Source organism: Myodes glareolus, chromosome 4 (genome assembly GCF_982192425.1).
Source record: "Myodes glareolus chromosome 4, mMyoGla1.1, whole genome shotgun sequence".
In the NCBI taxonomy this organism is placed as follows: domain Eukaryota; kingdom Metazoa; phylum Chordata; class Mammalia; order Rodentia; family Cricetidae; genus Myodes; species Myodes glareolus.
In genome coordinates, this window is record NC_142029.1 from 32,341,262 (window position 1) to 32,363,592 (window position 22,331).

At 41.7% G+C, this 22,331-nt stretch overlaps 1 long non-coding RNA gene across 2 annotated transcripts in view; it reads left to right on the forward strand.

Moving 5' to 3' along the window:
* The window catches only part of LOC125393367 (uncharacterized), a 228,200-nt gene that overhangs the window by 177,168 nt on the left and 28,701 nt on the right, over nt 1-22,331 (forward strand). For both annotated transcript variants that reach the window (XR_015001789.2, XR_015001788.2), the window contains exons 2-3: nt 6,850-6,917; nt 8,515-8,593. This is a non-coding gene — a long non-coding RNA (uncharacterized LOC125393367). The remainder of the gene's footprint in view (nt 1-6,849; nt 6,918-8,514; nt 8,594-22,331) is intronic.

Here is a 22,331-nt window from a genome sequence, read left to right on the forward strand (position 1 = left end):
TTATTATGTCGAGGAAATCTCCTTTGGCACTTAATTTGTTGAGGATTTTTTTTTTCAAAAAAGAATGTTGAACTTTGTCACATGACTTTTAAAAATCTATTGAGACAACACATTGCCTGGCTTATTTTATTGGCACGTCTTACACTAATTGAGTGGTCTATGTTAAAGCAGCCTTGCATCTCAGAAATCAATATCACTTCATCATGATGTATGCTCCTTTTAATGTACTGCTGGACTTGATTTGCTAGAATTACTTTGTTGGGGAGTTTTATAGCTAAATCCAGCAGAAGGTTGCTTTTGTGGTGGTCTCTCTGTTTAACTTTGCTATCAGACGGTGCCAGCTTTAGACAACCAGTTTGGAAGTTTTCCCATTAGTTTGATTTTCTTTTTGGGAAGTTTACAAATAATTTGTGAACTATTCTCGGAATGTCTGGTAGAATTCAGCTGTGATGCCATCTGATCCTAGGCTGTTGTTGTTGTTGTTTCTTGTGTGGTTTGAGTTTTTTTGAGACGATGTCTTATGTGGCTCAGACTGTCCAAGGATGATCTTGAACTTTTGCTACTCTTGCCTCTTCCTCTTTAGTGCTGAGAATATGGTATGTACCACCACTCCAGCTTTATGTGCTGCTGGGAATTGAACCCAGGGGTTTGTTCACACTGGGTAAGCTCTACCAACTGAGCCACATCCCCAGCTCTGTTGAGAGCTTTAAGCAAGGAGGTGACGGAAGGGGGGAGGAGACAGGGGAAACTGGCTCGGATGTAAAATACATAAATAAGTAAATTTATTATTACAAAAAGTAGAGATTTATCTGCCCTCCCCCAACCCTGTGTGTGTTTAAACCCATTGCTTTCAGACTATATAAGAATTCCTTCTAACATTTTATAACTTTCTGGTAGGCAGCATGTTATTATTTTTCCTCTACTCCTCTCTACTGTCATTTTATTCTTTTAATAATTTAATTAAATTTTTCAGTGATTCTATTTTATTTTCTATTCTGGTTATTGAATTTAAACCATTTACATTTATAGTAATAATACATAGGGATTCACTGTTGGTACTTTGTGTCCTGTTTCATAGATGCTTTGTTTCTTCCTTCCTCTGTTGTTCTGGCATCTTTGTTCCTTTTCATCTTTGTGTTTCTCTGTAACATTTGCTTTGTGGTGTCCATCAGATTTATATAGATCATCTGTGGTTGTCCTAGTCTATTTTGCGCTGACACTGACTTTACTTCTCTATCAGAGACAGGGCATTTTGAATGAAGCTTATTCTAGAATCAGAAAATTTTTATGTTTTATAAATACTTTAAATTACCACTTATAATGTTCACCCTTGGCCAGTCTGAGCTACATGACTCATTGTCTCAAACCAAAACCAAAACACATCAGAAACTTTCATCAAGGAAAGGAGAGGTCTGAATGACAGACGACAGGTGTCATGGACTGGAAGATTCCATTACCTGCTATAGGGCGGCCATGACATCTCTCACTTAGGTAATAGAAAGTGACAATCATTCAGTCATTTCTCCAATCAGTCTTTCACTGGGTATGCATTGAACACCAGGAACCAGATGTTGCCCTGTCTTGGTGACACAGCTGTAAAAGCATCAGACTCCCTGCCATCTATAACCATGGTGAAGATAGAAAGGCAGAAAATGAGATGGGGCTTTCTAGCACCAATACAACGTGCTCCTATGTGAGTCCAAGCCTCTTAGATATGAATGACCCTCAACTCTATTACAGAGAATGACCACTGCTCTGATTAATTTATTTTTAGGGGACTGGATAGGACATTGCATATGGCAGCTCTTTGTAAAGGAGAATACAAATGATATTGGTGTAAGTTTTATAATTAAAAAAATACAGAAGCCTGATAGTCTATATAGTTTACAAGCATTCCTTCTCAAGCATTGCTCTGCTTGTTCTAAACCTAAAGGGTGAGAAGGCTGGATGTATTTCCATCTTCTAAAACTAGGTTTCTCACTGGAACCATTAGAAATGAAAGAACAAGGCCATGGCTGAATGTAGACCTGCTAGAAAACAGGATGACAGAGAGATACATCTGCCTAGGTTATTAGGAAGTCTGAGCGCTTTTAATTTTCCCCAAAGGGAACCTGTTTTTGAATCTTTACAACTGTATATAACTCATAAAACCATCCAGCGTGCTTAGATTTCGTAAGACCCTTTATTTCTCTCCATTTACTTCATCCGTGAGGCAAAAATGACATTCAAGAAAATGCAGTAACACTTTATTCCCATTTTCTTATGAATAGTTTCCTCTCTAGATGGTAACATATGGAGCCAATATATTTAAAAGCATTTGCACAGCTTGGTAAATTTGAGGGCATGAATACATCTGACCCAGGGATATTTCCACAAATATCCAACAGAATGAAAGGAAATGATGCTAGTCTAATGTATCTGCTTATAATTTATTAAAGCCATTTTGCCCAGATTAATTACTAAGGGGATGAATTTTAAAATGTCACATAGCTAATGTGCTATGGTGAACCTGTATAATTAAAATGTGGCTTACTAATACATTTCTTCATGTTATAAATTATTGACTTGGTGATTGTACTTGTTCAGCTGTGTTAATTTCTCTTATGTTGATAGTTTGCCCATAGGGATAGATTTTTCTTATAACTTCAGTGAACCAAGAGGATGGTGAGATTTCACTCCCTGGGTTGCTTTGATCTGTGCAAAACTAGCAGACTTCTATGACTTTAGCAATAGGTGTGTTTCTCTCTGCAATATTATAGTGCAGTAGATGAATAAAGTGCAAGCTCTTTGTGGGGCTCAGGGCCCACACAGGATAGCAAAGCTGGACACCAGACGGGTACTGAGATTTGCAGGTGATTGGAAATGTGTAGAAGAATTGAAACAGTCACATTAAGTGGCTTCAGGGTCAGGGGTTCATCAAGATCATGTATTTTCACACCTATTGGGATTAATTGATCTCATGGTTATCCTTATCTCTGCCATGTCTAACGAGTCTAATTGTCTGCCTGTATTTAACTGGTAAGAATTAAATTATGTGTTGTGACCAATACAAATGAACCAGCAGAGGAAAAAAAGAGGTTGGGGGAATAATCAGTTAAGTCATGGAGGTGAGTTGACCCATGGGTTCTGTGAGTGACAAGGATGGCCTTTGGCTCAGTGACTCTTCAGTCCCTTGTGCTGTTTACAGACTCAGAGCCTTGCTAAGGAAGTGTTCCTTCAGTTTTTGCATATTGTGTTGGTTTCTTTTCTGTTGCTCGGACAAAACCCACCAAACCAAGGTGACTCAGAGAAAGAAGTTCTGAAGTGTTTATTTGGATTCATGGTTCCCAGGGACTAGCAGTTCATCATGGTGTAGAACTGATAGATAGTGGTGGATATTGTAGCAGTAGCAGGAACTTGAGAGCTCACAACCTGAACAAGCAACAGAAGAAGACAGAGGGAACTGAACACAGGATGAGATATTCCAAGCCCGGCCCTGGTAACGTATTTCCTCCAGCAAGGCCACAAATCATTGAGCCTCCCCAAACCTGACGCTGCTCAAAGCACTTGTGTCTCAAATCCCCACCCGTGACGCGTCCCACCTCCCGTGAACCACCCTGAGATGACACTGATCTTACTAGTTGTCAGACCATCTGCCATCTCCTCTTGTTTAAACAAAAGATTCAAATGTGTAAGCATTTTAGAGGTTCAAAATTTCATATTAGGGCCGAAGAGATGGCACAGCCATTAAAGGCTCCCAATCAAAACCATAAAATTCCAGTTTTATTCAGAACAAATGAATTCTAAGGCTGGCAATACTTTCTATGGAGCTCTTCTTTGTGTGTTGTTGGAGATCGGTGTTGGTGTCATTCAGAGTTTGTGAGCACTGCTCTGGAAATACACACTCTGATGAAGGGTGCTAGGAGACGCGCCTCAGGGAAATAGGCATCACTGAGTGTAAAATGTTGGGGCACTAGGTAGTACCAGGTGCAAACAAAACACACTGTGTGTTGTAAGATGTTTAGTTTAGGCTTGTTCTACAGAAGAATTAGGACCTAAAACTGTGTCTCAATTGAGCAAAGTTTAGTGGTCAGTATAATTTCTGATTATAAATTCTTTAAAAAATAATGACCATTTGTAAGCTTAAAAATTTCCTTGCACAGGCAGGGGAGAGACATGGTGCTCTATCGGCTCTGTCGAAAGAGGGAGGAATAACTAAACAGGACTGGGATAAGGAATGCGGACCTCAGTTAATTTATTTTGATTTGAAGAAAAATAGAAGTAAATGTTTGGTTAAATGAATCTGTGAACATAGGCTCAGAAAGCATCACAGATGCCCAGATTTTGTTGGTTTGCTTTCACAGGAATGAAGGAAGAGTTAAAGAAAGACCATGTAAAAAATCCATCTCCCTCCACAAACCTTTTTTCCAGAAAGATATGCGTCTCTGTGTGGATTCAGCCCCATGCCTATAGTCCCCACACTGCATGGAGTGGAAAGAATTAGCCATTTTAAATCTTATTCTTCCTGTTCAGAAGATAAAGCATACTATTGTGTTAAAAACTAACTTGAATGGTCAAAAGTAAGAGACAGGTTTTCCACATGAGGAGGAAGTCCATCGACTAACCCATTTCCAAAGCAGCCCACTCCTGTATTTTGAATGAAGCCACTCTCACACCATGACTTCTGCGTCCTCAGAAGTTGAACAAATTTCTCTTACATCTCCGATTTCACAGTGGCTTAGGGACATTTCCCAACCGATTCCCTCAGAGTTTACTTTCCTTTTATTTGTAGCAGTAATTTAGGCTCTGTTACTTCCTGGTTGTCAAATATTACTCCTTTTAGAAATTCGTTCACCTCTCCCCCCCCCCCCCCGATACCTCAAATAAAATATAATAGGATTGCACCAGAGAAAAAGAAGCTATGCCTATGGATGAAGACCCTCAGGTCATAAGCGGTGGAGGTCTTGCTGGTCTCATCTAAACTCCATCCTTGTTCTCAGGGCTCGCTCTCCTCCAAAGCTTCCACAGACTGGCCTTCTAGTCAGGCATCGTCCTCCTTTCATAAGCAGACCCCTAGTCTACAGGGAGCGGCCCCCTCAAACCTCCCATCTTTACTCTTCCCAGTTGGCTTGGCATTCTTCTAACCAATGGTATCTAATATCAAATTGGATATCATTTTTGAAGAATGAATAGCCCACAATCCTACAGGTTTGATAATGATAATCCTACCCATGTCAGCTGTTCCTCTTTGTAGATGAACTAAAACTCCCAAAGGGATGTCATTAATAGGCGATTGTGTGCTTAGGAACAGGGAGAAAACCATAATGCTGGAGTTCTGATACTCATATAAGAGTCCTTTTCCACGCAGACCATTTTTTTTATTTCCTACTACTTTTCACAGTGAGAAAACATTTGAGAAAATTAATAGAAAAGATTGGGTGTTCCATCCTTTAATCTTAGTTGTGGAGAATAAGCTTTGAGAATTTTTTTCTGATACACTTGAGTCAGGTTGTTTAATAGCAAGACAAACCATTTCTTTGTCTTCGTCTTCTTCTTCTTCTTCGTCGTCGTCTTCTTCTTCTTCTTCTTCTTTTTCTTCCTCTTCTTCTTCAGTTGAGCTATATATTTTTCTCTGATCCTCTTTCTTCCTCTCTCCCCACTTTCTACCATCTCCATGGTCCCCATGCTCCCAATTTATTCAGGAGATCTTGTCTTTTTCTACTTCCCACGTAGATTAGATCCATGTATGTCTCTTTTAGGATCCTCATTATTGTTTAGATTCTCTGGGATTGTGAATTGTAGGCTGCTTTTTCTTTGCTTTATGTTTAGAAGCCACTACGAGTAAGTACATATGATATTTATCTTTTTGGGCCTGGGTTACTTCACTCAATATGATGTTTTCTAGATTCAATCATTTGTCCGCAAATTTCAAGATGTCATTATTTTTTCTACTGTATAGTACTCCATTGTGTAAATGTGTCACATTTTTTTTACTCATTCTTCGGTCGAGGAACATTTAGGTTGTTTTCAGGTTCTGGCTATGACAAACAATGTTGCTGTGAATGTAGTTAAGCACATGTTCTTGTGGCACGATTTAGCATCCTTTGGATATATACCCAAAAGTGGTATTGCTGGGTCTTGAGGAAGGTTGTTTCCTAATTTTCTAAGAAATCACCACACTGACATTCAAAGGGGTTGTACCAGTTTTCATCCCCACCAGCAATGCAGAAGTGTTCCCTTACCCTATAAGTTGTCAACAGTGTTTTTGATCTTGGGCATTCTTACAGGTGTAAGATGGAATCTCAGAGTTGTTTTGATTTGCATTTCTCTGATGACTAAGGATGTTGAGCTTTTCCTTAAGCGTCTTTCATCCATTTTAGATTCCTCTGTTGAGAGTCTCTGTTTAGGGACAGACCATTTCTTAAAGCTCTATTTCCTATTGCAGTCATCGTAACAGCGAATTACAAGACTGCTCATACATCGTGTATGCATGCACACTGGAGTGTTAAACCTGAGCATATATTTCCCGAGATATTTAATCATGCAGTAGAAGGGGATAATGTGATTTCTTGTCCTGTAAATTATGAAAAGCATACTTCTGTATTTTCTCCTATTAATGTTTGACATGATGTTATTCTGAGTATGAAGAATTTGCTGCACTGGGTAATTGCACATAAATCCTGCCTGTTGCCTCACCCTGTTTATAGACTCTGGCATGGGCAATAATTGGTTCTATTGAATTAGGAAGGTAGCCGTTTATAAAGACATCACTGGCCAATGACTCTGCTTCTTGTGGTTTTTCTTATTCATTAGAAAACTGTTTGGATTTTGATCTTTACATTGGTGTTTTTTTTTTTTTGTCTTCTGTAGATAGGATTATGTTTACCCACAAGACAATCAGGAACCACTGAAGCACCGAAGAGCAACAGGAAACCAAGGTTAGTATATGCTTTTCAAGATTGTCTTGACCCTGGAATGGGGAAATGCTTTTAAACGTTTTGAAATTTCTAATGTTTTTGTATATGTGTATTGTGTTTACCTATGTGTATATGCGATTTGTGTATGTGTGTACACCTGTATGGAGGCTAGGGGAAGATGTCCACCTTAATCCTTTGAGACAGGGTTTCTCAGTGACCCCAGGGCTCACTATCACTTTTCTACTAGGGTGACAGCTAGTGATCCCCAGGGATTTTTCTGTCTCTGCCCCTGCCTCTCAGTCCGTGGTGCCTTTTATATTTAGATGCCACTGTCTTGATACTTGATGGGCAGCTTGTCTAGACTGAACAGTCTCCATGCTATTCCTTTTATAGTTTCTGCAATGTGTTTTCCCCTTATGGTTCCCCTCTCTGTAACTATGGACATGCTCAGTGACACATTTTTTCTTCCTGTTTAGAAAGTCATCTAATCTTATGGTCTGGAGGCCAAAGGATTATTTTTCTTAGCTTGGAAAGTTCTTTTCCATTTCTACTCTTGAACTTTGTGTTATTTTTCCACAGCCTTCTTAGATTGTTTTAAATCAATGGTTCTCAACCTATGGGTCACAACCCCTCTATGGCTTGAACAACCCTTTCACAGGGGTGACTTAAGACCACCAGGCAATCATATATTTATATTACGATTCATAAGTGTAGCACAATTGCAATTATAAGGTAGCAGCGATAATAGTTTTATGGTTGGGGGTCACCACAACATGAAGAACTCTATTAAAGTGTTGCAGCATTTGGAAGATTGAGAACTACTGTTTTAAATATTCTGTTTTTCCTTTTTTATCACTTAAAATTAACTTATGTGTATGGTTCTTTTGCCTTTAAGTATGTATGTACACCATATGAGACCAGCTTAGAGTGGGCATCAGATCCCCTGGAATTGCAATTACAGATGTTTGTGAGCTGCCGTGTGGGTGCTGAGAATCAAACCCAGGCGCTCTGCAAGAACAGCTAGTGCTCTTTCTCACTGGGCCATCTTTCCAGACCTGTTCTCTTTCTCTTGAGGGACTCCAATAATTTATTAGGTTTTTATCTACTTAATTTTCCCTGCGTACTTTCCTTTGGAAAGAATTAAATCTTCCTTTCTGTTACATTAGTTCCTTGGAGGTTTTTGCTCTTTTTCTCATTTCTTCATATAGCCCAAGTTGTGCCCATTCTTGCATACATTGTAATTAGGCCTTCATTTCTGAGATGATTTTAGTTTTTATTCAATTTCTTTTGAGCTTGAGCGGCTCACTTCACTGTTTCTCCTTTCTGTTTATTTATATTCTGAGATTTAAATATTTGATCAAAACCCTTTGGATGTCCTCAAACTCTTATCTAAGCATTTTGTTTTAGGTTAGGATATTGTGTTGTAGCTAAACTGCTATGAATCCTACTTTCTCGAATGGCTCTGTAGGGATGGTTTCTGTCATTAGTCAGTTATGAAGAAGGTCTTACTCTCTGCCCTGGTCATAATTTCATAGCTTCAGGTGCTTTTCAGTGATTGCTTCTTATTCCAGGTGGGCCTCCTCTATGATTGGTTTTGTTTGTGTTCCTCCACATTTAGATCTTTGCTGCCCTGTCCTGTCTTTGGAGAAGTCCCCATGTGACAGGCAACTGCAATGGGAGCCTCAGCCGACACTCAGGTATTTATGGCTTCACTTGTACTGGCTGGCGCCACAGTGAACTGCAGCCTTATGCTCTGCGATGGTTTATGGGTAGATTTCTTCACCCTTTATTTTCCGTCTGATGGGAGATGACGTCGGGACCTGTGGCTCTAAATAGCATCTGATGACCAAACTTGTAAAGGTTGACCTTGACTAAAGGGACTCCCAGCAGTTCCTTTGTCACTTAGATTCCTGGCTGGGAGAGCGGGAGCTGTTCACCATGCAGGCTTGTACTGTCACCCTCGGGACGAGGGCTATCTTATGGAAGCTATGGGGACCAGGCTCTATGGTAAGGAGAACAGGGGCCTCCTGGCTCTGAGGAGGGATGCCTGACCTGTTGGAATAATTACGCAGACTGACCGAAAAGTGACGCTGCTGGATTGAGGATCAAGTGTGGGTACAGCTGGTGCAGAGCAAAGGGTCCTTTGTCATGGATGTGAGGACCTGCCGACAAGTGTGGAGCAGTCTCAAGAGTAGAGCAACTCCTGGTTATATCTTTGTGCCCAGCCTTTGTGAGGCTCAGAGACATCCAGGACTCTCTTGAAAATTTACAACTTACAGTTCACAACCAACACTCAAGTTGCAACATATCTGAGTGCCCACAGCACCCACACCAGAGGCACCCAAACTCATCTCAATCTTGACTCTTACCTCTGTATATCGCATACTTTATTTTTATTTTATTATTACTTTAAATAATACTTTCAAACCCCATTACCTGTATGTTTAGTATATAGAATAGATGAACTTGTTTTTTAAAATTTATTAGATTTTTTAAAAATACCAATCCAAGTTTCCACTCCCCCCCACTCCTCCCATCCCCTCCACACACCCTCCCATCCCACCCTCATCCAGTCCTCAGAGAGGATAAGGCACATTGCTTTGTGGAAGGTCCAAGGCCCTCTCTAATATATCTAGGCTGAGCAAATTATGCATCCAAAGAGAATAAGATCCCAAAAAGCCAGTACATCAAGTAGGGATAAATCCTGGTGCCACTGCTGGTGACCCCTCAGTCTGCCCCAGCAATTCAGCTGTTAACCACATTCAGAGGGACTCGTTTGGTCCTATACTTACTCCTTCCCAGTCCGGCTGGAGTTGGTGAGCTCCTATTAGCTCAGGTAGACTGTTTTAGTGGGTGAACCCATCATGGTCTTGACCTCTTTGCTCATAGTTTCATTCCTCCCACTCTTCAACTGGGCTTTGGGAGCTCAGTCCAGTGCTCTGATGTGGGTCTCTGCCTCTCTTTCCATCAGTTGCTGGATGAAGGTTCTATGGTGATAAACTGAAAGAAAAAAATCCTATGATCATTTCATTAGATGCTGAAAAAGCAGTTAACAAAATCCAACACCCCTTCATAATAAAGGTCTTGGAGAGATCAGGAATACAAGAAACATATCTAAATACAATAATAGCAATGTATAGCAAGCCAACAGTCAACATTAAGTGGAGAGAAACTCAAAGTGATTCCACTAAAATCAGGAACAAGACAAGGCTGTCCACTCTCTCCATATCTCTTCAACATAGTTCTTGATGTTTTAGCAATAGCAATAAGATAACATAAGAGGATCAAGGGGATTCAGATTGGAAAGGAAGAGGTCAAGCTTTCATTGTTTGCAGATGATATGATAATATATACAAGACCCCAAAAGCTCTACCAGAAAACTCCTACAGCTGATAAATACCTTCAGTGATGTGGCAGGATACAAGATCAACTTAGAAAAATCAGTAGCCCTCCTATACACAAATGATATATCACATACTTTTTAAGCCAATGCTTCTGTTACATTTCTTACAAGATGCAAAGCCAAGGCAAACTTAACACCTCTCCCCTGCTTGGCATGCCTTCTCTTAGTTTTTTTCATCTCAATAAGCAGAGGCTTTATCTTACAATGAAAACTCTGAAATTATGGGCTGGGAATTTGGTGCAGTTGGTAGAGTGCTTGTATATCATTCTTGAGGCCCCAACTTCCATCTTAGGCAGCACGTAAACCGGACTCCTGCAGTCCCAGCTCTTGGGAGAAAAAGGCCGCAGATCAGGCGTTCAAGGAGCTGCATGGTGACATTGAGGCCAGCATCGCATGTGTGACATAGAATATTGTATTTTAGCTACCTGTTAAAACGTCAGCTTCCTGAATGTGTCTAGCTCTTAATTATCCTAAAGTGTTATAGATACTCAAGTTTTCTTATCAATCCTTTCAGCCACTCATTCTGTGTAATCCTCCCTTCTCCTTCTTCACAGCCTCTTGATCTATACCAGACTTTTCTTCCCTCCCTCTGCTAATCTGCCTCATGACATCTTGCTCCTTTTCTCTGAAAGCATTTCAAAGCTTGTGATAGGTATGTGCTGTGTATGGTTTGGCCCTTGTTTTGACATTGGTTAGGAATAAGCGAAAATGTTTTAAAAAAATGAACTGCACAGACACAACAGAGCAGACAGGAGTAGACTCTCTTGAACTCAAACTATGACCCCAATAGAAGCGACAAATAGCAGACATTGCATATTCCATTAAAATGGAAATAAAAGCCTCATAGTTGGTTAAAATAGCCCCCAGAAAATGAAGCAGAGATATCCTCCAATGTGTCTGAGAATCTAAATCGCAACACAGAATTAATGTAAAACTTGAGCCGAGAAACTGACCCGACCTGGAGAGAAATGTATTAATACTTGATTGAACTCGAGTGCAACAGAAAGCAAGAGTGACTTATTCAAGAAACAAAGGGTCCATTGAGGACCCAGAGGAAAGAGAAAAGGCTAAAGGAAATAGAAATGTGTGTTGGAGGGAAAGGAGCTGAATTTAGAAAAGAAAGCGGGAACAGAATAGAGATAGTTTACCCTGAAGAACAGTAGGTGGACAAAGGAATGTTGAAAACTTTAGGCTGCAAAAAGTGAATCTGAAGTTGAACCACCACCAGCTGCAGCTGTCCATGCCTGCACACATGCAGGAAGAGAGTTAGGAATTAAAGAACACACAGAAGATCATCAAAGACAAATGACACAAAGACAAGAGAATTATATCAGCTGCATAGCTCCTCAAACCAGCCCATCATGCAGGGCAGCACGCAGAAGGTAACATACGGACAAGAGCAGCCTCTGCGACTGCTGTGCCAGGAAGTGCACGATTAAGTGTAATCGCTTTAAAAACCTAAGTGCCAGATGGTATAGATGAGCTTCTGAATCAGTTTAGGATCTAGGTGCTTAGACATTATTGACTGGATGTGGGATGGGGGAGCAGAATCAGGCTACAGGATATACTGCTTTCTATTTCTCCCTCATGGTCTCCTTCCTCCCTCCCTGCCCCACTCTCCCCTGCCTTGCTCCACCCTCCCCTGCTCTGCCTGCTCCAGGGATTGTGCTCCCTGGGTTCCAGCTGGATTCAGAGTCTGGGTGACGGACATCTGGGGGTTTCTTTCCCCACTTTCTGCCTCATACTTTGTCTCTTACAGTGCTGGTGTTGATTTAAACCATCTCTCTTTGTTAGGGAGGCCCCATCTGCTAGGCTCCCCCCCCCCAGGAGTGATATAGGCCACCCTCCTGCCACTAGGACTCAAACTTTCCCTTTCTGTTATTGACTTTTCTCATTGTGACCCCCATCTTTGTAAATGTTCCTATAATTAAGTTCTGCTGGAAACTAACAGCTGGGAAACCCTACCGTTTTCTTGTCCCGTGACAGACACAGGTATTGTTACTATAAATTTAGATCTTTTTTTTCCCTTATAAAAACCTGAGCTGGTTTTATTTTTAGCTGCCATGAAATCTTCCTTTTGTGCTTCCATTTCTGTTCTTTTGAAATGTGTATTAATAGAATTTCAGAATTCTGCTATGAGTAGTTACATCTAGAATAAAATATTAAAGTCATGTGAAAGTATTTAAACAGGGTAATCTGGGAGGATATATGCTGGCTGCAGGGTTTACAGGATGACAGCACTTATTTCTCTCTGTTAAATGTCTTAATTTATTGATAAAATTCCATGTATGAGAAAATAAACACACTCATTTTAAAATTTATTCTCTCTACATGTAAGCTTTGCTTTATCCATAAATGTTTAGTGGAGGAAGTGATATTAGACATAAGCTTACTCAACTTACATACAAAAAAGCATAAATATAAGAAAAACAATGGACATATTTTATTTTCAAAATGAGTAAAGCATACATGAATCCATTGTATTACTCTATATAATATCTACCCAGGGCTTTAAGAGTACAGGAATTTCTTATTGCTAATAATGTGTTTTGGACCCTTTTGCTAAAATGGTCAGCCTACACCAAGCCTGAAGGATCATCACTAAATAGGTTAGGGGGCGTTAGCCCATCTGTTGTAATTACAAAGGGAAATTAAGCACATGTATTTTTAAAATGACTTCCACTTACAGAGTATCTTAATGGGTTCCATTATGAATATGAAAACGACTAGCTGTCAAATGCCATGGGAGTTTACCTGGGAGGGGGCATCGTGTACTAGAATCAGAACACTGACTCTCTGTTGTTCCTGACTTGCGGGGACCAGTTTCTCCATCGTTGCACCAGGGATAATGGCCTTATTCATGACCCCTCTACTCTAGAATCTGTAGTTAGTGGAGGAGGGAACACACAGTGTGTGCAAAATCACTTGTAGTTGCGTTGTTACAGCTGCCACTGTGCTTAGATTAGGGCACAACAGTCTCCCCACCAGGGAAGGTTGGTCCGGCATGGCCTATTAGCATCTCATATCGGCACTGCATGTCTGCAGCAGGTGGGAAGGTTGGTCCGGCATGGCCTATCAGCATCTCATATCCACACTGCACGTCTGCAGCATTTGATTCTTCTAAGAGCTTGGGGATTCCCCCTGCGCACTCTGATTAATGAAGCCTTCTGCCTGCAGGGCCTTGTACCTCCATTTTACACAAATTATATTTTTCCTAGGTAGATCACCTCTTCTTCCCTTATCATCTGTTTCTGCATTGTTGTTAGAAAGCCCTTCCTATCCCAGCATCCACTGAGATGGAAAGATTCTGAAATCAGATCCAAACATATCCTTGCCAGTTTTAAAGTGAACATACATGATGATGTTTTGAACAGGCATCACACACTGATTATTTCTGGGGTCAAAAATGGACTAATTCTTAAAAAAGGTCTAGATATTGCTGTACTAGTTGCCTTTCTGTGGCTGTGGCCCTGGTAAACGCAACTTAGGGAAGAAAGGGTTTACTTTTGATTTACAGCTCCGGAGGGATAGAGTCTTGCATGTTATGAAAGCAGGGTGGCAGTCAGAGTAGGCATGGTGGCAGTCAATTGTTAGGGTAGGCAGAGTGGCAGGCAGTCAGGGTAGGAATGGTGGCAGTCAGTAAGGGATGGCATGGTGGCAGGAATGGGAAGCTGGCTGATCATATTTCATTTGTACACTGAAGCAGAGGGACAGAGAATAGGAACTGAAGCCAGGCCATAAACCTCACAGCCTGCCCCTAGTGTTGTACTTCCTCTAGAAAGGCTCCACCTCCAAAAGGCTCCATGACTTCCCCAAACAGTGCCCCCAGCTGGGGAACAGGTGTTTTAGACACATGGTCTTATAGGGGACATTTCATATTTATTTTCGAACCTCACAGTACATTAGTAAAATGCTGTCTCTGCATCAGACTTTACCAGGCACACTGGTGCCTCTCCCTCAGTGAGAGCAATCATTCTACAAAACTGAGCCTCATTTTCCTAACTATATTCTGTTACAATATTTATTCATGGAAAAATTCATATACTCTATATTTCTTGTGTCAAAACAGCCAAGGGGATTAACGAAACAAAACAAAACAAAACACCCCTTTCTCATTTGCTATTAAAATTTCCCCTTTATTAAGAAAAGTCAAAGTTAGTATGCATGTATTTAAAAACTACCTTGGGAGCAGTTATGACAGTGATCAATAACTATTTGGTGGTGATGGTGGGGTCTGAGGGAGAGCACGTGATGTAATACATGGGTAAGCAAGCTGAAGAGGGGCTTTTAGGGGCTGGGAAGGGGACCAGCCAGAGGGACAGAAGGAGCAGGGATGCGGTGCAAAGGAGAACAAGGTGTAACAGCAGATACGTCAAACATCACAGTGAACCCCATTACTTGGGGTTAAATGTCACTTGAACACTGTATAAGAACCACCAAAGACTCATGTATAAACCTGCTTCGCTTCTTTTTTCCTTCCTTCCTTCCTTCCTTCCTTCCTTCCTTCCTTCCTTCCTTCCTTCCTTCCTTCCTTTTTTTTTTTTTTGTTTTTCAAAACAGGGTTTCCCTGTGTAACAGTTCTAGCTGTCCTGGAACTAGCTCTTGTAGACCAGACTGACCTCGAACTCACAGGGGTTCACCTACCTCTGCCTCCTGAGTGCTGGGATTAAAGGTGTGCGCCACCACCGCCCGACCAACCCTGCTCCTCTTTTTAAGTGCTTTGCCATGAGCTAAATTCTCTGTGTACAAAACTTTGAGATTTTTCTCCTCATCTCATTACCGCAAGTTTCGAAGGTTCTATTATACTTAAAATCACAAATTTCACACTGTTAGTCACACTGTGATGCCCCTTAGTGCTTGATGCTTTTGGTGTGGAGAATCGCCTCTTATTGCTATAATTGCCTGACAGTGCAGAGAAAAATTCAGATACTCTCTTGGAATAAATGAATAGGTCAATAATAAGAGAATGTGTGTCTCTACAGCATTTAAAATCCACCTCAGTAAATGATTATACTTGCATTTTCCTACATCCTGACATTATCTCTTTATAATTTTATTTTATGTCTGTGAGTGTTTGGTTTTACTGTTTGTACACTGTGGACATGCCTGAGGAGGCCAGCAGAGGACGTCAAACGCCCTGTAGCTGGAGTTATGTATGGTTGTGACCCACTGTGTAGGTGCTGGGAATAGAACCAGGTCCTCTGGGAGAGCAACAAGTACTTTTAATCCCCCTTGCAGTTTTTAAAATTTAAGAATATATTTATATTTGACTATTCACACACAGTGCACATGCATGTAAATGCTTTCATTCAGTAGTTCACAGAACATGGCTCTTGATGTGTCTGTCAGTGACCATGTGATAGGAATAGCAGGCAGAACACATGCCGAGGCACTAGAAATACCTCTTCTTCCATCCAATTTTTTTTCAGCAATTTTTTTTGTTTTTTATTAAAAATTTTCACCTCCTCCCATTTCCATTCCCCTGCCCCCACTCCTCCTCCCCCTCCCTCTCCAGTCCAAAGAGCAATCAGGGTTCCCTGCCCTGTGGGAAGTCCAAGGTCCTCTCCCCTCCATCCAGGTCTAGGAAGGTGAGCTTCCAAACAGACTAGGCTCCCACAAAGCCAGTACATGCAGTAGAATCAAAACCCAGTGCCATTGTCCTTGGCTTCTCAGTCAGCTCTCATTGTCAGCCACGTTCAGAGAGTCCGGTTTGATCACATGCTCCATCACTCCCAGTCCAGCTAACCTTGGTGAGCTTCCTTTAGATCACCCCCGCCGTCTCAGTGGGTGGACGCACCCCTCCAGTCCTGACTTTCTTGTTCATGTTCTCCCTCCTTCTGCTCCTCATTTGGACCTGGGGAGCTCAGTCCAGTGCTCCAACGTGGGTCTCTGTCTCTATCTCCATCCATCGCAAGATGAAGGTTCTATGGTGATATGCAAGATATTCATCAGTGTGGCTATAGGCTAGGGCCAGTTGCTTCATATTTACTAATTTGCTCTGAAGTTCTTTGGTATTCCAGCTGTCCCTGGGCATCCTTTGAAAGCATCCTACCTACTGAAGCAGCACATGCTAGGACCTGTGTTAGTCCAGCGCTTCAGCTACTCCGACTGTGCCAAGTGCCAAAAGAGATGCTCCCAAACTGGGTCTCCTCTAGGCTTGACCATGAAGCAAGAACCCTGAAAAGAAGCCGCTCACCTTCTACAGTGTCTGATGAAATCCTATCTCAGGCTAATAATCGCGTGACCTGTAGTGTGGTGGATCTTGGTGTTCACATCACGGTTGCATCCTTTTCTCCTGCTGTGCAGCAGGGTGCTTTGTGCAGTCCATACCTAGTACCTCACAGGACAAGGAGGGGCACCCAGGCACCCATGTACCTAGGGCAAGGCTTATTCCCAGCAATGGTGGATGCCATGTAGTGCCAAATGGCAAACAACCTCAATATAATCAAGGTGTTGTGGCCTGCTTCTTGTAGATGTGATAAGAGTCTGGTTTTGAACCTGAGAACTGACAGGTACATTGAGGATGAGGAAATTGCTGTCCCTGTCCACTGTTCATGTCACTATTATATATCCACACCGATAGGGTAGGGCAGCGATAGTTTTAAAATAAAAATGCTTTGTGCAAGCTTGGCTGTGGCCAAAGAGGCAACATAAAACAAAAATTCAATTAGCCAGTTTTATAGCTATGAAATATGTTGTGGGTATTGAAAGCGTCCATTGGGGTTTTGCTTTCCTCTGATGTGGGGGTGGGGCAGCAGCTCTCTGCCTTTAGGTGGCCCTGACAGTGTGCCCTCTGCACAGAGATGGGGCTGGCTCCACCTATTAAGTAAGGCACATTTTTGTGTTCTTTAAAAAAATGTACAACTTTAAATGTCAAAGCAAATTCTGGTGTTTTGGTCGGTTACCATCCATGTTCATGGCCCTCTTTTACCTGGGGTTGTGACATGCTCAGTCTGGCCACTTGGTGTGGGAGGGAACAGTAGTGCATGTGATGATCTTGGAATGAGTTTTGCGGTTCTCCTGGAGTTTCCAGTCTTGTAAAGCAACCCCACATTTCTTCAGTAATCCGTATCCTTCTTACTGAGTATAGATGCTACCTAAAAGGAGGACGTGTGGTTTAGGGGAAACCCCATGTCTTAGCTGCTGCTGTGGCTTTAGTTTCACAGGTGATTAGAAGATGTGTACCCTTCCCTCATGACAGGCACAGCATTCTCCTGACTGTATTATAATATTCACGCATGAAAAACTGTTTATCTCCATTTTTCATGCATCTGAGCAGCCAGGGGATAAAAATGAAATTACTGATAGTTAATATGAACACCTTTATATTTTTTTTAATTTAGGCTCCTCAACTCACTGTTTGTTGGGTTATTCTCTCAGAAACTTCTGGTGACTGCTGGAACACAGAGCATCATGCCTGCCTCATAAAGATAGCTCTCCTGAACTGAGGACTTCGTGGCTTTGATGGTGCCTGCCTCTCTGCGAATGAAGCTTTTCCTGGTAGCTGTGCTCACGGTGCCAAGTGTTGTGTGACTCCCTACCATCTGGGTTTGAAGGTGCTGGGGTGACCCATCCTTGCTACAAAGGTCACCGCTACTGTGGCTGCTTTGTTACATTGTATCATTCAGAAACTAAGGCAGGTGTATCAGTCGTGGGCCCCTGTCTAAGCTTTGTGCTTCAATGTTTGAGGGCCAAACAGTGTTTAAGGAATGAATAAAGAAGTCTCATGGTAAGATACCAAGATACATATAACTGTATGTCTTAAGGCCAGCATGCTTTTTTTTTGCATACTTTACCAAAATTACAAGTAATTTGATTAGAAGTAATTAATGCCAGTCATGCCACCTCTTACAATATTCTCCCAGTGAGGCTTGGGTCTAAAGATCAGTTCCTGTGCTACACTCTCCCAAAGTCCCCGACTGTGCTGGGCTGTTCTGTGTATTTAGTTTTGGCTTGCTGTTGTGTAGCAGACCCTCAGAGAGGAGGGAGGGGAAGCAGGGAATGAGGATGGTTGTCATGCTGTTTTTTATAGATGTGACCGCTGTAGGCCTGTGTGTAGTAGGCACCTTGCACATGGCTGTGTTATCAGCACAACTCCTTGGCCTTTTCCACTGAAACAAATAACCAGCATGGACGTCAGTGTGGCTTCCCAAATGAGAACGGCTCCTGGCTGGCAGTACTCCAAGGATGTAGTGAAGATTTCTGGGAGTCTGTCTGTCTAGATCACACTCACATAGCTTTCTGCTCCATCTTTTCTCTGGGTCACATGACCTGAAGGAAAGCCCACAGGTCCCTTGCTTCCTATTACATCTTCTAACACAGAAACCTCAATAAAATCTTCATGGTTTCTTTTTAGGTGGGGTATCATCTGTCCCAGGCCAGAGGTGGACTCATAACAGAGCTGAGAATGACTTTGAACCTTCTTATTCTCTTGTCTCTAATTCCTGAGTGTTGGGATTATGGGAATGGACACCCATTTATGTGGTGGTGGGGGATCAATTCCAGGGCTTTGTGTATGATAGGCAGGCATTCTACCAACTCAGCTATACCCCCAGCTCAACCCTCACATGTTTAACCTCCTCTTCATGTTGCTTTCTTAGGAGACCTTGGTTAACAGACCTGGGCTGGCAATATCTTTCTCCTTACACTGAACTACTATGTGTGATCAAGTGCAGAAGCCTCGGCTCTTCATGGTTAGTGTAGGTTTTATGTTAAGGTACACAAATATGTGGGGTACTGTCCTTCACATTCCACTCTCCTTCCCTAATACCCCATATCCGAAGCCTGGCTATGCATGGCGGCTTCTGACTCCCTAGGAGACAAGGAAGTCAGGAGACAGCTGCCTTTGCGCTATTTCAAGTGGAGAAACTAGGTGTACAGCCCTGCACTCTGTACAGAGCGAGCCTCTAGGGCTGGGAAGTAGGAGACTCAAAGATTTCAACTTTCCATAAATTATTACGAGTAAAGAGGATGCATTTCTGTAACGTTTCGCATCTTTACATTTATTGCTGTGAGCAGAGAGAAGCAGTTTTATAAGAAGAAAGGGCAAAGCCAATGTGCTTTGTGAGCACAGTGACAAATGCTAGTGGCCAAAATGAGGATGTATGGGAGAGCCGGGGGCGTAGTTAACTTGATGGAAAAATACAGCATACGTAGGCTTTGTGCTGACTTTCTTCTCTGACACTGGGGCCGTGTGAGATAAGTTTCTAATTTATACCAATGAGTAGCATGTACTGGTATATTGCATGAGTCTTCTGAAGTCACACCAATTTAATTTGATCCATCAGATCTTACTTCAAAACAAAACTGTAGCACCAGGCAAATGGGGGTTCGTCCCTTTAATCTGAGCAGAGGCAAACAGATCTCTGTGAGTTCAAGGCCAGCCGAGAGCACATAGCAACTTCCAACAGTCAGGGCTATGTAGAGATTAGCTGTTCTGACAATGGCTTTCTCTGGGAGATTTTGCTTACACTGACACCCAGCTCAGCAAGCTGTCCTGACAGCAGCACCATGTTTTATATAACCGTACTGGGTAACTTATTCTGATGTCATTAATCTTGTCACATTTGGTTTTAAACCAAAGCCAGATGTTGCAGGGTTATTTTTGGTTAAATTACCAAACAAATTGAAAACAATTTCAGTAAAAATGAATGAAAAACTTTAATGAAGATTCATGCATTCAGGAGGTGAAGGTTTGCTAATGATCACAGTTCTTTACTTGACACAGTCACATGAAAATTAATGCTACAAAAGAACCCAAATAAACAAAAAAAAAATTTAGGACTTTAAGCAGGAAAGCTAGAGAAAAAAATAAATGCTGTTTTTTTGCTACCAGATAGGATGAGTGTTCTGAACTCCAGAAGGGTGTGTGCATGCATGCATGCGTGTGTGTGTATGTGTGTGTGTGTGTGTGTGTGTGTGTGTGTGTGTGTATGTGTGTGTGATCTGATGATCACTCATTCATTCTGCAGATAGATGTCAGATGTTGGCTTTTCTCTTGATTAGAATACATAGCAATTCACAATAGAAATTCAAATGCTCTTTTTGATCAGAATCATAGAATTTTAAGAATTTAGAGTCTTGGAAATCAGTTGGTTTGAGAATTTTGCATTTAAGGAAACCTGGGACAAAATACTTTAAACAAACCGTCAGATGACTTCGATGTGAATCAAAAAGAATTTGGGGCCTCCTTGGTCTGACTGCCTTATTTTGGTAGAGGTGGCCAGTGTTTACCTTTTGCACACCGTCCTCATGACCTGTGTTATTACATTTCTAGCAGCTTTCCAAGCTGTTAATTACTATTTTTCTTATTGACTGATGATGAAATTAAAATTGAGAATGGCAAATTACTTTCTTTAAACCCAGACAAGGAGGCAATAGCCAAGGCATGTCTGTTTCTAAAGGTCCAAGGAGAAGGAGTTTGGAAATGGAAGATGCTTGTGTGTAAATATGTAGACTTCCATATATTTACATGTATGTATGTAACAGTGTATGTCTTTGAAACTGAGGGTGCCTCTGGGAGCGACTGAACTAAATGGCAGCGTCAGACATAAAGGCTCTGGATTCTAAAGTTCATTAAGTAAATTTAGGACATGGCATTTATTCATATAATTAGTGGTATATGAAAACCAAAGTGTATATCTATAGCTTTAGATGTTTATTTTTGATTGTCAATGGTCAAGTTAAAGGAATACATATTACAGCAGTAAATTCTACTAGAATTTTCAGCATTTTATTGATTACCTCTCCAGAAGGCTTATTCCTGTGATGGGCTTTTCCCACCTGTTCCACATCATCTGACTTCTTCAATGGATTGTTTAAGCTTGGAAGGCAGAGGCAGGCAGATCTCTGTGAGTTCGAGGTCAACCTGGTCTACAAGAGCTGTTCTAGGACAGGCTCCACAGCTACAGCAAAACCCTGTCTTGAAAAACAAAAACAAAACAAGACAAAAGATGATTTATCATGGATATTTTCCTTTTCCTTGGTTTACAAAGAATTATATATTGTTATGGCATTTTTTAAACAGAATTTGTTTTGTCGTCCTCTCCTGCTTCACACTCTCCCTAGACCTTCTTTGAAGTCCTGGATGTGGGGTGTTGAGTCAGTTAATTCTGAGCTGGGTTCGAGTTCTGTTATCTTTCTGTTTTCTGATGTTTCCTTATGGGCAGCTCTCCTGCCTTGTGTCTAGTGTGGGGAGTGGGCTCCTCCGGAGCCTTTCTCAATGCTACTCAATTCCCATGTCTAGGCATGGTGGGAACTGTCTCTCCACACCTCACCTCTTTCTCAGCAGCAGGCACTAGGTATATCTAGGTGTGGTGGGGACTGCCTCTCCATAATTCACCCCTTCCTCAGCAGCAAGCAGCTTCTGCAGCCATTTTTATCTGGCTCCTGCTAATTAGGTTTCTAACCCCCTCCATGGCTTCAGTCAGCTTGGGACATGCTTTTGTGTGTGTGTGTGTGTGTGTGTGTGTGTGTGTCCCAATAGGGCTTCTTTTCTCCCCAGTTCTCACCTTAGTAAATCTGTCAAGCATCTCTTGGATCTCATGGAAGTGTGCTTGGTTGTGAATGAGGCCCCTTCTTAAAAAAAGAAAGAAAACTGAGGAGGAGAGCAACCAGAAGACAATGACATTGCTGTTAGCTCGTACATGCAAGCATAAACAAAAGTGTCCCTGCACATGTATGTGCAAACCCATACTTCATATGTGTATATCTCTCATATACTTACAGATTCCATAATAATTGAGTGGATAGTTTGGTAAATCTTGATACTACAGTGTCATATAGCCTGCTATGGTTCAGGATAGGAAGAAATCATTTCAGCATTTCTTCCTTTGGTTACTAGACAGAACAACTGTCTCTGTCCTTGTTCTGGTGTCTACAAGATCAGGTCTGCTGAACGTTCTCAGCACAGGTTTATTTCTATGTATTGCCTGTGTGGGTAGCATGAAGCCTTTACTAGGTTTCATTCCTCTTGGCTCTTCTCTGAGCTCCGCCCCACAGTGCGTGTCACAGGGCACTGCCCTGCATTTCCC